The sequence below is a fragment of the Streptopelia decaocto genome, assembly GCF_964273445.1.
Source record: "Streptopelia decaocto genome assembly, chromosome: 6".
Classification (NCBI taxonomy): Eukaryota; Metazoa; Chordata; class Aves; order Columbiformes; family Columbidae; genus Streptopelia; species Streptopelia decaocto.
Genome location: NC_138660.1, coordinates 34,187,116 through 34,200,808, shown reverse-complemented (window position 1 = coordinate 34,200,808; position 13,693 = coordinate 34,187,116). Strand labels below are relative to the sequence as shown.

The window sequence follows — 13,693 nt, the reverse complement described above, 5'->3', positions numbered from 1 at the left end:
CTCTATAATGAAATCTAGTGTTGGCAAAGTTATCACTAAATAGGCAAGAAACAGAAATGCAATATTTTTAAACAGAACTGTTAGTTACCTAAAACAACAGTAAAGAACATCTCAACATACAAAGATTTTGCTTGTGATTATTGCCTGTACAAGATAAAGTAATTAACACAGTTTATGCAGCTGCTATTCATGCCACACTTGTGTGCTGAACACATTTCAGGAAATATAATAACAATAGCACGAACAAGCAGTATTATAGTTGCATAATATTGAACGTTATACTTCTTTTACTTTTGTATAGCATTAGAACTGAAATCAGATGGCTTTTACATGTAAGGGATCTAGGAATACACAGAACCCGCAAACAGCCAGAAGGCAAATGCTTCTAAGAAGTAGGTCACTCCTGCAGCTTCAAAATTATTTACAATCCCCAAACAACATGTTATCCACACAGCTAGCATTATCATTGGAGGCATTATCGTCAAGCCAAGCACATACACAAAAAAAAATGCTGCATTTCAGAACTCACTCCCAAATAGTTCATACTGATTTCAAACAGCCCCCTTTCTTAAACCCAAACTGCACTAACTTAATAGCCATTACTGTTACATTTAGGCAAAACTTTACTTAAATGAGGTATAACTGTCAAAAGTGCGTAAAACAAACAAACAAACAAATCTACGTGTCTTCCATGAGAACTTGGACTTGTGCTTTGGAAAACAGACATTTGGCCTCATGAAAAGGTTTTATGTGATTACTTTTCACTGTTTCCTAGTCAAGAAAAACCCAATTGCTTCCAAACTTGTGATTCACAGTACCCCAGACATTTTGCCAGCTCCCCATTAGCTTCAGGTGATCTGTGCTGGCTCTTATGGGATATCAACAACAGCATTTGAAAGATGGAGCCTTCACCACAACACATTGTTCATTTTCTCACAGCTCTGTGGCAAATCACTATTTACAGAAAACCATCATACACTGCAGAGATAAAAAATGTCAATTATAAAAGCCAGTCCTTCACAAACCTGATACTTAGACTACACCTGAAATAACACTGTAAAGCAACATTCGGCTTTACTTGGAGTTCAACTCCTCCATCCCTAGTCTTCACAAAAGAGTATACTCTGAGCAGATACACTCGCTAAACCAACAGATCAAGGTCAACTCACAAAGGAAACATGACTTCCTAATATTTCATTCAGCTGGCAAACTAAAATGCTTCTGCAGCTGTAATAGCCTTTGGACCCCAATCGTATATATGCTTTCACTTCCCAGCTAAAAACCAATATCATCTTTCCAGGATATAGTACCACCAACAAGGAAAAAACATGTCATCAGTACCATTTATTCTAAATAGGACATGTATGTTGGTTTACCTAGAATGACCTTTCCTACCACACTCAGCTAGGCACCAGATGGGATTTAAATACAATATTCCCCCCATCCTAATACTACTTAAGCATTTCCCACTGTGGTATAATGGATGAATTAGTACCTGTTACAGAACAAAGGAAATGTGGTTCAGACTAATTCCTTCCTGAAATGATTTTAAGTGAAAAAAAACCCTTGTGGTCATGCAGAAAACAACATACTAGAGAGTCAGTCCACAAATACAGTGAAAAACAAGATCCCTCATCACTTCACACGGTGATATTAAATATGGGGTTAAAATTGTATGGGCAGCACCAACATGTTTTTCATTTTACATACACATTTCCATACAAGCACACCAAGACATCTGAATAATTAGTAACTTATCTAAACCTGGCTGGGTCCAAGCAGTTGGCTTCAATCAACTGCAAAACAGGGAGATTTCAGGATCCCTGCAAGAGTCCAGTCCTATCTGTTCAGTTGAATAAAAATAAGCACAAACTTTCAAAGGCCAAAAGCTTACTCTTCATGCCAAGAACTCCAAATTTGTTGTCTACAGCTCCTACTACTTACCACACAAAAGAAATTAAAAGCTACCTTATGGTATGGAAGGTCAGCAAGGCAAACTACAGGTATAAAATATAAAAAAATCTGTGGTGATTCAGGTCTTTTTTCCTAATTATTTCTGTGTATGACCTTAACAAAAGGAGAAAGACTTAAAAGGGAGATAAAGACCAACTAAAACACCAGACATAGAAAATACAGGCCCTTTTACTATAGAGACAGAGTAGAAGATTCATTGACAGGATGCATCTTATCAGAAAGGATGTGTTCTGACACCAACATCCACCCAGCCTGAGGTCACGATGGAATACGTAGGTCTTCTAAATGAATCCTGCCTGTGATCCATACAGGACCGTTCTGATTCTTAGTTCATAACTCTTCAGTCTTGTTCACAAGAGCAAGTGGGCAGCAGAGAGGGAGGCTCTGATTCCCTTTCCCCAGAATGCTGTAGTGAGAACAACTCAGGAGGTGAATATTATACTTCAAATCAGCATAAATGATAGCAGAAGTTTATACAGAGCACAGAAGGTTCAAGAAATGACAAAGCAGAGATTGTACAGCTGTAGTTAGGTTATTTCACTCAACAATCGTGTGTTATTTAAAAAAATAACACTTAGTCACTTTCTAATAAAATTTTTTCCTAAGTAAAATATGCTGCTGTTACCCTATTTCCCCAAGAAAACAAGAGGTTCTACTTCTCTACAGTTCCAAAAACTAAACATTAACTGTTCTGCTTTGTCATGATCACAAGCCTCTTGTACTCATGCTGTGCTAGTCCTCTGAGGCAAGGGACAAGGAAGAGGGGGAAGAAGTGTAAAGGACCCTGGGGCACTCAAGTTAGTACTGAATATAATTTTAAAGCTCAGTCAAGCACCTTGCCTTGTGGAAAACAAACTAGCAAAGCACAGATGAGTAATGGTACTATATATTTATTCAAAACCAACACCTAAAAGTCCTATTTCGCCCCTAACCCACCATATTGCTGCAGCACATGAACTATATAAGCATGCAAAGCTTTGAGATTATTATAAAAGCAGAGGGAAACAGAACATAGAGTCTGGTGGATGTTCCTAAAAGACTCATCATATATGCTCAGTATCTCAGCTTTCATCTCTCTCTGAAACACTGTTATTCCTCATCCCCTTTCCAAACACCAGCTGATGACATTGGTAATGAGTTTGGTTTCAAACAATTCAGGTGGCCAGGAGTCAAGTGTCTTGCACTGTATTTTAAGTTACTTGAAGAAAATTCAAGCCAGCTTTATCACATAAGTTTGTTTAGGTTCTCCTAGTTCCACTCCAAGGTCACATGTATATTCCATAAGGTGCCTGCTCTGTAAGCACAGCTGTACATTCAATCTAAAGACCACTTCCAAGGCCGTAGAATGTTTGGGTTTGGTTTTTATTACTTTTAATTTTTTGTTTTCATTTTGTTTATTTTTTTTAGCCCCAGCTAAAATACCAACATATTCAATTATCACTTATCTCTTAGCAGTAAGATTTATTTTCATCACTACCTGAACCAGAAACCATTTTTTTTTAAATGTGTCCATCAATTTTTCAAGTTATAGCTCTTCTACAAGTGAGAACATGAGCTGAAAGGGCTTGTGTTTTTTTGTGGTGAAGGCATGTTAAAATAGACATAAAACGCCTGGCATATTAGAAAGCCAGGTGTCCAATTTTTCCCTTAATGGCTGGAGGCAAAGAGGAAAAATAGCTTTGACCCACTTCTGCAGAAACCCATATGACCACTCCATGTTAAGCTCTCATGAACACACAATGCATTCCTATTCTTTTAATTCATTCTCTGCAGAAAACAGCTGAATCTACAGGATTTTTAATTCTCTTTACTTACCATAGAGGCTCACAAAAATAATATATAGAAAAAATATTTAAAAATAAATATTATTTTCAGACAAAAAGTAGCATATCACAGATCTTACTGGAAAAGCTTGGAAGAACAAAACCAAACAAACATACAAAAAACAACCACAAATATCTTTAAAGCAAGAATCATAGATAAAATCCTCACTGTAACCACAGTGTCTGTATCATTTCCACCAGGGCTACGTTGCTGCAAAAGCAACACTTACGGTGAATAATGATCAGCATACATGAGGAATACTGATAAATGCTTTTGAGAATATGGAAGCTCATCAGGATAACAAAATTAGAAGAATAAAGGCGAGTTATTTACATATATTGAGTTATCCCTTCACATCCAGCTTTGCCTTTATTCTTAAAGCAACCCATCCTCCAGCATTATTTTTTTCTAGTACAATAGCAAAACCAAGAAGCTATGTGCATGCAAGCAACATATTAGCTTATAGGATATGTCTACATTCAAGAAAAACATTATATCTTTCTATAGCACAATAGAATCTGACATATCAAGCATATATTCATTTTTTTCTCTTTGAAGATGCAGAAGCTGAGAAGAGTTCCCTCAAATACCTTGGATTTGTAACAAATCCATTCTTCTCTCCCTCTTACAAGACTTAAGAGCCTTACACTTGCTTTCAAGGTCAAACACCAGAGCAGGTTTCCCCACACTGACCTCAGCTGACTTGAAGCCTCAGCAATTACAGACAACTGATCAAAAACTCCACACCTTGATGGGAAATGATGGGCAAGCCTCCTTCCCTGGGCCCACCTCCTCAATGTGTCTTGACATAAACTGCACTATATACTTACGAACACCACTGTCCTGAAGTACACTGCCATAAATTAGACTTGCAAGAAGAGCCTGGAGCAAGGGAAAGAACAGGAGAGAAAAGAGCAACCAAAAAAAAAAGTCACGGTGAGCACTGCAACAACCTGTAAAGAAGAGTTGTTGTGAACTGCATTTCCACAGGCACTCAAGTTGACTGTTCCAAACAGATATGGACATGACAGCATTCAACATAAAGCTGACACACATGAACATGAAAAACAGCAGCGGAGAAGCACAGATTCACAAGACTTCCTAGCAGATCACTTTTGACCTTTCTGTTATTAAGAAAACACACTAAAGTGCACAGAGCAGGTGATAAGTATTTAGCAAAAGTAAAAACAAACAAACAAAAATTCTTTCATGCCAATTTACGTAGCATACATTTCAAACATTTTGGAAGAGATAACATGGAACTTGTCTTTAACACCCTCAGCAGATCCACGCACAGAAGACTGACAAGCCAAGCATCATGAGCAGCAGATGGGATAAGGTTCAGCAGAAGTCAGTCATATGCTAATTTGCTATTAATTACAGAAGCTGTCAGGACTACCGCAGTACTATGCACTAAGGAAGGGTGCCAGTTAAACACATCATTAAGGAAGATTTTTTACTAATAACAGCTTTTGATGAAAATAGAAAATTTTTAGTGACGAAAACAAAAGGGTGGGAAACCTACAGGGATTATGTTTGACATTGTACACACCAAATCTGACATTGATATTTGGAGAAAGACCTGGAAGGCATCAGCACGAGCACTAAACACAGTCCTTGCTAGTTCAGGGTAGAACATTGACCATGACACGTTCTCAGGTAATCCCTTCTTGTACCACTCTGCTTTATGAAAGGACAAACCAATACAAACCGATCGTTTGTGGGAAGACAGCACAAGTTATTTTATTTGTCTTACCGAAGTTTGCCTAAAGGAAGGACCAAAGCTAACCAAACCTCCATATTCTTAAAAAGTTTCATGGGTATGTAAATAGACAATTTTCTTCCATAAACATTTTCATGACCACCTGAAAGTACAGAAGACCAACACCTCTCCACACACCTATCAGCTTTCCTCCCCTTCAAAGAGAAATCCCCTACAGATTTTGTAAGGGACACATTGTCAATAAAAGCATAATTTCGATTTATATCCCTATCTGTGTAAATTACTAGAGATTTTAACCCAGGGGTGGAAGTCATTTGTACTTCCAAGTCTTATCAGCCAGCACTGTTCAAAGCTGAGGCAGACAGGGAAAAGAGACATCACAAAAGTATAGAAGCAACTAGAAAACGTAAGGAATTTCCTTCCCCTCAACACACAAATCCTATTAGCTGCTAACCAAGTACTTGTCAGTGTGAATGACTAAGAGCAAAGAATATTTCATATATCATCTGGAAAAAGCCAAGCCCCTGAGATCTCATTATCAGAACCAAGTGTCCCAACTGACATGAATTATTTACTGCAAACCAGTGCTTTTGATTATGCACATGCATTATATGCTGAAGGTGCATCTGTGCCCCAGTTTTAAAACAACCATATGGAAACAAAGCCAGAAACTGAGCTAAGATATAACATTCATTCCACAAAACAAGATGATGCTCTTGGCTGATAAGCTTATGTTTACCTACCACATGTGATAGTACACAGATGTTTTCAATACAACCTGAAGGTAAATGGCAATAGGCTGGAGGATACATGTATTTTTCTTCCTTTCCTTTTGACACATTGACAGAAAATAAAATTCTTGGGGTCAATCACATGTAACCAAAGCACAAGGTAATCTATTTCCTTTCACAGAGACATCAAAATACACTCATTCTCATTACACTCATCTGTTTTAGGCCTGTTTCTATACTCTACAGTGTGATTTCAGAAGAAAATCTATTACCTATCTGAGACACACACTGACAGCTTACAGACTGAAGCATCAGAATTCTGACAGAGGGACTCTCCATATCTCTTCTCCTTCTCCCCCATCAGAAAGCAGCCATAAGTGGGATACTTGGCCACAGTTTTGTTAAAACAGAGTGAAACCTCACGTCTCTAGGAAGATACCATACTCTTAGGTTCATTTCCTGCTTTCATTTCATAAACATCAATGAAGTCAACAGATGTCTTCACACAACATCTTCACGCCTACAACAGCCACAAGACTGCCAAACAGGAACGTGGTATCTTCCATTTTAGTATTAAATCCAGTCTTAGGCTTATACAGAATCATTAATTTAGTGTAACAAAATTTAGGATATTTGTAATACTAGTCTGAAAATCAGTCTAAGTATGTATGAATACAACACTTATTCCTAAATGGAAAATGGTCAGCAATTGTTACATCATTACCATCATTTTGTCAGGCTGATTTAAGATACCACAAGTTAGTTCTCACACATGAGCTGGCTGAAGAAAATTTCTGAAGTTACAGCAACAAGTGAAAGAAATAAGAACCATTCCCTTACCACAGGACAGTATTCGCTGCATCAAAACCTAGGACTTGGAGGTAAATACTCTCTTGGACAATTTGTAATATTTATTTCAGGTTTTTTTCAAAAGCTTTCCTATTGCAACACAAAACCTTTGCTCCTATACAGAAAGCTCTTCATCATTGATCTGTGAGTCTGTATTTTCTTTTTTCAGTAAACAATGCACTGACCTGAAGGTATGTATTACATGAGTGCATGACTTCTACAAGAAGCAACTCAGCTCCCAATACCTCTTTTGAAGCACAACTCCACACCATGAAGAGTTCATATACACTCAAATCATACATTTAAATCTGTTCCCTTTGTTCTTTGCAGCAAATAACCAACGTTTTTTTGGAGGGGCCACCAGAAGGGAGGAGGAAAGGGAAGCCTGCACTGATCATGCAGCAGTTAAGCCAGGTGGAGCAGGAGGAACATCTGTTTACAGCACCTCTTCACAACTCCTTATCAACTTGGAGATATTTACAAATGTAACACAGCACAGAGCAATTATCAAGCCAAGAAGGAATAGAAACATGTCCTCCAGGGATCTGTAAGCATCCTACACCATTAATTTTAACCACCAAACTAGATATCTCACAGGGGATGCTTTAAAAGCAATGGGATTTAATGTCCACAAGCCCTTCTGAAAACCTACCTACCTAACAGCCAAAGAGAAACAGGATATACCCAGAGAATAACACCTCAGGTTACTGCCTGTACGCAGAAAAATAAAGTCAGCACCTGAAAGCAAACCAGTACTGACCTCTGCTATCTCACTTTCTAGGTTTACAGTGTTGAGATTTATTTTCCCCTAAATTACACAAAACTACATTCATATGTGAAATAGACACAAAGAACATTAGGTTGCAAACAAAAGCAAAATAACAATAAAGCTGTTTGTGCAAACACAAAATACACCTAGGTCCCTGCTCCACTACCAAATACATCTCAAATTAGTAGTGCACTTGAGACAAATGCTACTAATCCAACTCTTTCCCATTTTTTGCCTTCCCTACAGCAAACCATCCTCCAAATCTTCTAATTCCCACCTTTTACATCCTCAAGCCTCCGCACAAAACAGCAGCTCTCCTCTAAAAGCACCGTGCCAAAGACCTTTCCCTTCACGTTTTTATATTACATCCTCTATGCAACAGTCACTGGTTGTCTTCTCCAAGCTTTCTGCCCCAAAACAAAGGAGAAAGGACCCTGCACATTCAGTTAACAATCCTCGCATACACAAGGTTTAAAAATCTGCATATTTGGAAGGTACATCACCACAATTGTTCTCACGTAATGCTCTGCCTGTAGCTCTCCCGGCTACGCAAGGAAGAGAAGGGAACTATTGAGCTCAGCTCTTGCATCTGTACACGGCTGCATCTTTACACTTAACTACCAGCCTTGTTTCAACCAAAGAGTTTAGGTTTTAAAATTCAAGTGACCATTTCAATGAACCTGTCAGCATTATTTAACAGTAATAAGAAATCCAACTTGTTCCCGAGCTTACTCAGCCTCACATTAATGACCAACACACTTTGTGTTTCTAATTGATTACAGCAAATTTACAAACAGATTTAACAAGCATTATAAAAACAGAATTCTCCTAGATACTATCACTGTTCATAGAAAGCTTGAAAAGCTGGAAGAAGCAGAAAACATAAAAGTTGAGGTTATGTTGACTGCATCAAAAGCCACAGCTGAAACAGATTTAGAATGAGGTGAGTTAGACACAAGTCCTCCCTTTAGCTGAACTGGCAGCACGAGCTCAGCAGCAGGTACAGTCCCCCAGCATGCACTGAGATGTCAATTATTAGAGCACCAGCCTAAAGCTAAAGCAAATTCAAGGCTTCCCTTTGACATAGTCGAGGACTACTTTTTTTTCCTAGCAGCCTTAACCTAGCTACCCTAAACATAAGATCTACATTGACAAAACACAGAAAATTTGACCTAAATAAAGCAATCTGTTAGGTGGCAATCAGAATTTCTATGCCATGCCTTGCATACTAACACTTCAAGTCTGAATTACGTGATTTAGGAAATTTCCATGGATAAAGCTCTATTACTATGTGTACAAACCAATATAAGGCAAAAAGAAGAAAGACTTGGCATCAAAGACTTGAGAATGTGTTATGTTTTTATGGCAATAGCATTCTTTTATTTCTGCTGTTTAGGCTTGTTTCATTCAGCTTCCTCAGTGCTAACTCACAAACCTTTACCTTGAAAAGTTTCATGAGATGTCCAGGATCTAAGCAATTGCCACATACCCAATCCCTAATTCTTTCCTTCAGAAGTTCTCTCCACCGTCAGTAGGTGTGAACTCTGGACATTTTAATATTACTTCCACCACTAACCAAGGCATAGAAGACATTCTCAACCACCAATACATCTACTTGCTCTTGGTAGTTTTGGTACAGTAACCCAGGCTACCCTGACGACAGCCCTCCTACACACCAGCACACCAAGAGAAACATCTTTAAGTCAGAATTACCTCTTTCCTGCTGGGTGAAAATTATTTACACAAGTTAGTGACTCCAGATGCTATTTCCATATCACCAAACCATCCTTTCAGGGCATTGTTTGCCATTTGGCCTTGCACAAACAAGCTTCTAGAAAGCCTGCAATTATTTTTACTGATGTGAAATGGTGGACAGGAGAAATACATACGCATACCCATTTTTTCCTAGGCATAAACTGCTTATATTAAGTCCATTTATTCCCCAGCCAGTGCATAATTGCCATAAAACAGTTCATTTTCAGTGGTAATTCTCCACAAGGCCATCTGACAGTCCATTTATGGCAACTTCTACTTTTGTATATAAGGAAAAAAATAGTTAGTGCCAATGCCTATGAAACTAGTGACAGTTCTAGGGAAATACTTTTTTTTAAAGAAGAAGTGCATGTATAAGGAAAAGTGATCTCTGAACTCACGCTCATACATACCTCACTGAGTAAAAATGGTCTGGGAACATTCAAATACGGTGCTGTCTTGCTGTCTGAAATCTCTAAGCTTTGTTTTGCTGTTTGTTTGGTTGGGGGCTGGTTTTCATTTTTATTTGTTTGCACTTTTTTTTCCCCCCTTTTTTGTTAATCTTGGCCTCTAAGTTATAAGTCTCAGTCATGCATTCCATCGCTTTTCTCATGGAAACAGTTTTAAAATTTGGAGAGCAGGGATCTGTGCTCTCTCGCCAAAGCATTAACTGAGCACAAGGCTGAAATCCTGCAACAGATACTTACTTAATGCCATTACTTCTGACAGCTCTTGGTAATTTCCTAATTAAAACAAGTGGCTGAGAAATTCAGAGGTTCAAGTCTCATCCTACACAGTAGCAAGATAAGGTGAGTGTGGAATAATCTCAGGGTTTCAAATCAAAAGCCATCAGTGCAGCATATGAGTTATTTAACATGCATTAAGTTGTCTTAATGTCCTTTGAAAGCCTTTGAAAACTATGTAACTTAGAATTGTTCACTTGGAGAACTGATTCTAAGTATTTCTTCAGATATAAAGCAGCTATGGGAACGGCAACATGCAAAATTTATACGATCATCCACAAAACTGACTTAAAAATAATGTCCTAATGCTCTTAAAGAAGCAGCACTCTGCTGCTGCAATTGGTATTATCTGCTAGATTGATAATGCTTAAGTATCAAAGAAAGGGGGGTTATAATTTAAAGCTTCTGGAGTTAACAATAGGATTTTATACTGTATACAAGTCTCGAGTCTTGTCCCATGAGATTGACCTTCACACAAGTCAAACACACACCCTAAGAGTGCACCCTAAGATTTTTTCAGTTTTTCCTTTCCTTTATCTGTTTTTAAAAGGCTGAAAGGATGAAATGTTATTATCCAAACAGGCAAACTGAAAAACCGCTCTTAAGATAATCAGTTCTCCTAACGAATCATACTGTTAGAAGAGCCCCAAAACATTTTTAGGAATCCTGATTACTTTTACAAACCATGAGTGGAAAAAAAAAAAAAAAAAAAAGAACCTGTGAAAATCCACATGATGCAGGAATACATAAAGGTGGCTTTTTGAGTTCGAGTCCTACTAAAAACATGCCTTGCAAATTTCTTCTGCAAGTCCCATGAAATGTAAAAACAAACTACCAGTTCTCATTTCTGCTACACATCAAGTAGGTTTTGTTCCATGTTCAAAAGATGAGAGAATCTAGTTTGACTTATGTATCTCATTACCTCCATCTACTGGTAAGTGTTGCTATCTGGAAAAAAAAAAAACACACAAAAAAAACCCCACACACCACATACAAAACAACCCACCAAACACACACCTCTATTTCACATACTTGACCATTTAATTTTTTTTTTCTTTTCAGAAATATTAATAATGAAAGATGTGAGAGGGGAGAATACAAACTATTCAACTCAAAAAACCTGAGGGTACAGACCAGCTAATACATCTTATACCAACATTTTCTGATGTCTAGAATTTATTTATCCACACCAGTATAGGAAATTAAACTTTGGATTGAAACTTAACAGCAGGAGTCAGCCAGGTATATGTATTATCTGTTTACCGACTACAAGTCAATTTAAGAGGTCAATGTGATTTGACATCAGTCTTCACAGCCTTTACTGGTAACAATTAGACATGTTTCTCCCCATAAAGCATCACACTTATCTCAGTTCCATTTTAAACAGGACAGCACCATCAGCCTTCAAACTTCATAGAACTTGCTTTCCATGGAGCAATCCATCTATGGTTTATGTTACTGAAGTTAGGAAATGTAGCATCTGGAATTAAAACAGTTACATTCTGAGTAAACTGATGAACAAAATGCATATTAAGTGAAACAAAGCAGGCTAACCTGCTAAGACTTCAGTACTAGAAATAACCAGTCAAGGCAGCTACTTGTCAGGACTGCCAGTTACATTTGTCAATTCTATCCCTGGTCACTGAAGTGACAATTTCACAGCCATGACAATAAGAATAAGCCATTGCATATTGTTTGTTTGGGTTTGTGCGTGCTTGCTTGGTTGGGTTTTGTTTTTAAATAAATTGCAACAAAGTATCATTGTATTTATTTATTTATTCTGCTTAATTCAAAACCCAGGTTGGGTTGTAAACTGCCTTCCTTACAGTATTGGATGTTCCCACTCATGCCTGAACATGACAGAGTTAAAAGCAGTTAACAAGAAACTAAATAACCCACTCAAAAGAAGTCACATAACTTTTTTAACACAAAATGAGACAGTCTCTGAAATCTTGCTTCCCCTACGTTAATAATTCTTCTTAAATGTGACCTTCATATGTGGCTGGAAGCTCTCTTTATATTCAACTTTCCTCTTTGAGGTAATAACTTGTTTTAAGACATCAAAACTATGTGTTCTAACGCCAGAAAAAACATGCTTTCTTTTTTTTCTAGATGCTTCTAAGTAATTTATTCTACTCCTCCTCATATGCAGCTCTCATAGTTATCAGTAACCAGAAGGGGGCAACAGTTCAAATAATTTGTAGAAACAATGCCCCTTCTATCAATTGTCAAGCTATCTGACATGCTTATTCTTCCCAAGAAAATATCACCATTTTGTCTCAAGGCTCCCCACTTGCAATATTACAAGGAATATTTCGATCTCCTTTCTACTTACAGATCCAAGAATTTCAGTGAGTGATGTGATCAGAAAACTTCTCTCAAGCAGTGAATTGATTCCCCCAGCACTGCAGTGCTGCTGTGACACTTCAGTCCCAGCACAGCAACTGTTCTGTACAAACACCACTGTTAACTTGGAGGAAACAATTGTTTTCATTATTTCATCCACTGATTTTAAGTTCAAACATGAGACCTTTTCTGGAATATTTCAGATTTATATATTGACCATACTGAGTTCCTAAATTAGACTGATCATAGCTGCTCCAGAACTAGATTATTTTTTCGTGGAACATGCTTAACTTCCACACTGAAGTCAAAATGACTATGTGCTTAAGACAGGGGAAATGCATTCTCTTATCTCACAATAAATAAATCAAATTAGTTTTTCTTTGAAATGCTGTAAGCAAAACATGCTCTGATCCATCAATTTTAAGACACCACTGTTCCACAAAATTCTGTAACAGGCCACTGCTAAGGTGATGCCTCTTCAAGAGTCAATGTTCAAAACACTGCAGTGGAAAACCATAGCAAAAAAGATCCTCTTGCTTTCAAATAGTCTATTTCAATTTGGAGACCAGGAAAGAAATGTTACCATATTGGAAAATAGTTTCAAAATCTACATAAGCACAAATTTGAATGCTATCAAAGCAAGTTTAACCTGAGACTCACCCGAGAGGTTTACTTTCCCCAACATGGATGCTAACAGGCTGCATTACTTGCATTGAAAAAAAAAAAAAATAGGTTTTGCCTTTTTGAGCAAACCCATTAGTGGGATTCACTCACTGAATATTTCACTTACAATTCAAATAAAAAAAATAACCATGATGAAAGATAATATGGAGCTTGAAATGGAACATATACACTGGACATACTTGAAGGAAAGAATACTGTTGTTATTATAAAACTTGTGATGATTGCTTTTAGCTGCTTCTCAATGCCTGGCACTGCTTCCACCTGAGAATGAACTTGTGCCTATGAGGTTGCCCACACT

At 37.6% G+C, this 13,693-nt stretch overlaps 1 protein-coding gene across 4 annotated transcripts in view; it reads right to left on the bottom strand.

The window, feature by feature from the left end:
* Nucleotides 1-13,693, bottom strand: part of AGAP1 (ArfGAP with GTPase domain, ankyrin repeat and PH domain 1) — a 365,836-nt gene that overhangs the window by 319,500 nt on the left and 32,643 nt on the right. The window contains exon 1 of one of the 4 annotated variants that reach the window (XM_082055533.1): nucleotides 10,036-10,330. The exons of the other annotated variants lie outside the window; for them this stretch is intronic. The gene's annotated coding sequence lies outside the window, so the exon portion shown is untranslated. Of the gene's footprint in view, nucleotides 1-10,035; nucleotides 10,331-13,693 lie in introns of those variants that run through there. 4 annotated transcript variants of the gene reach the window in all.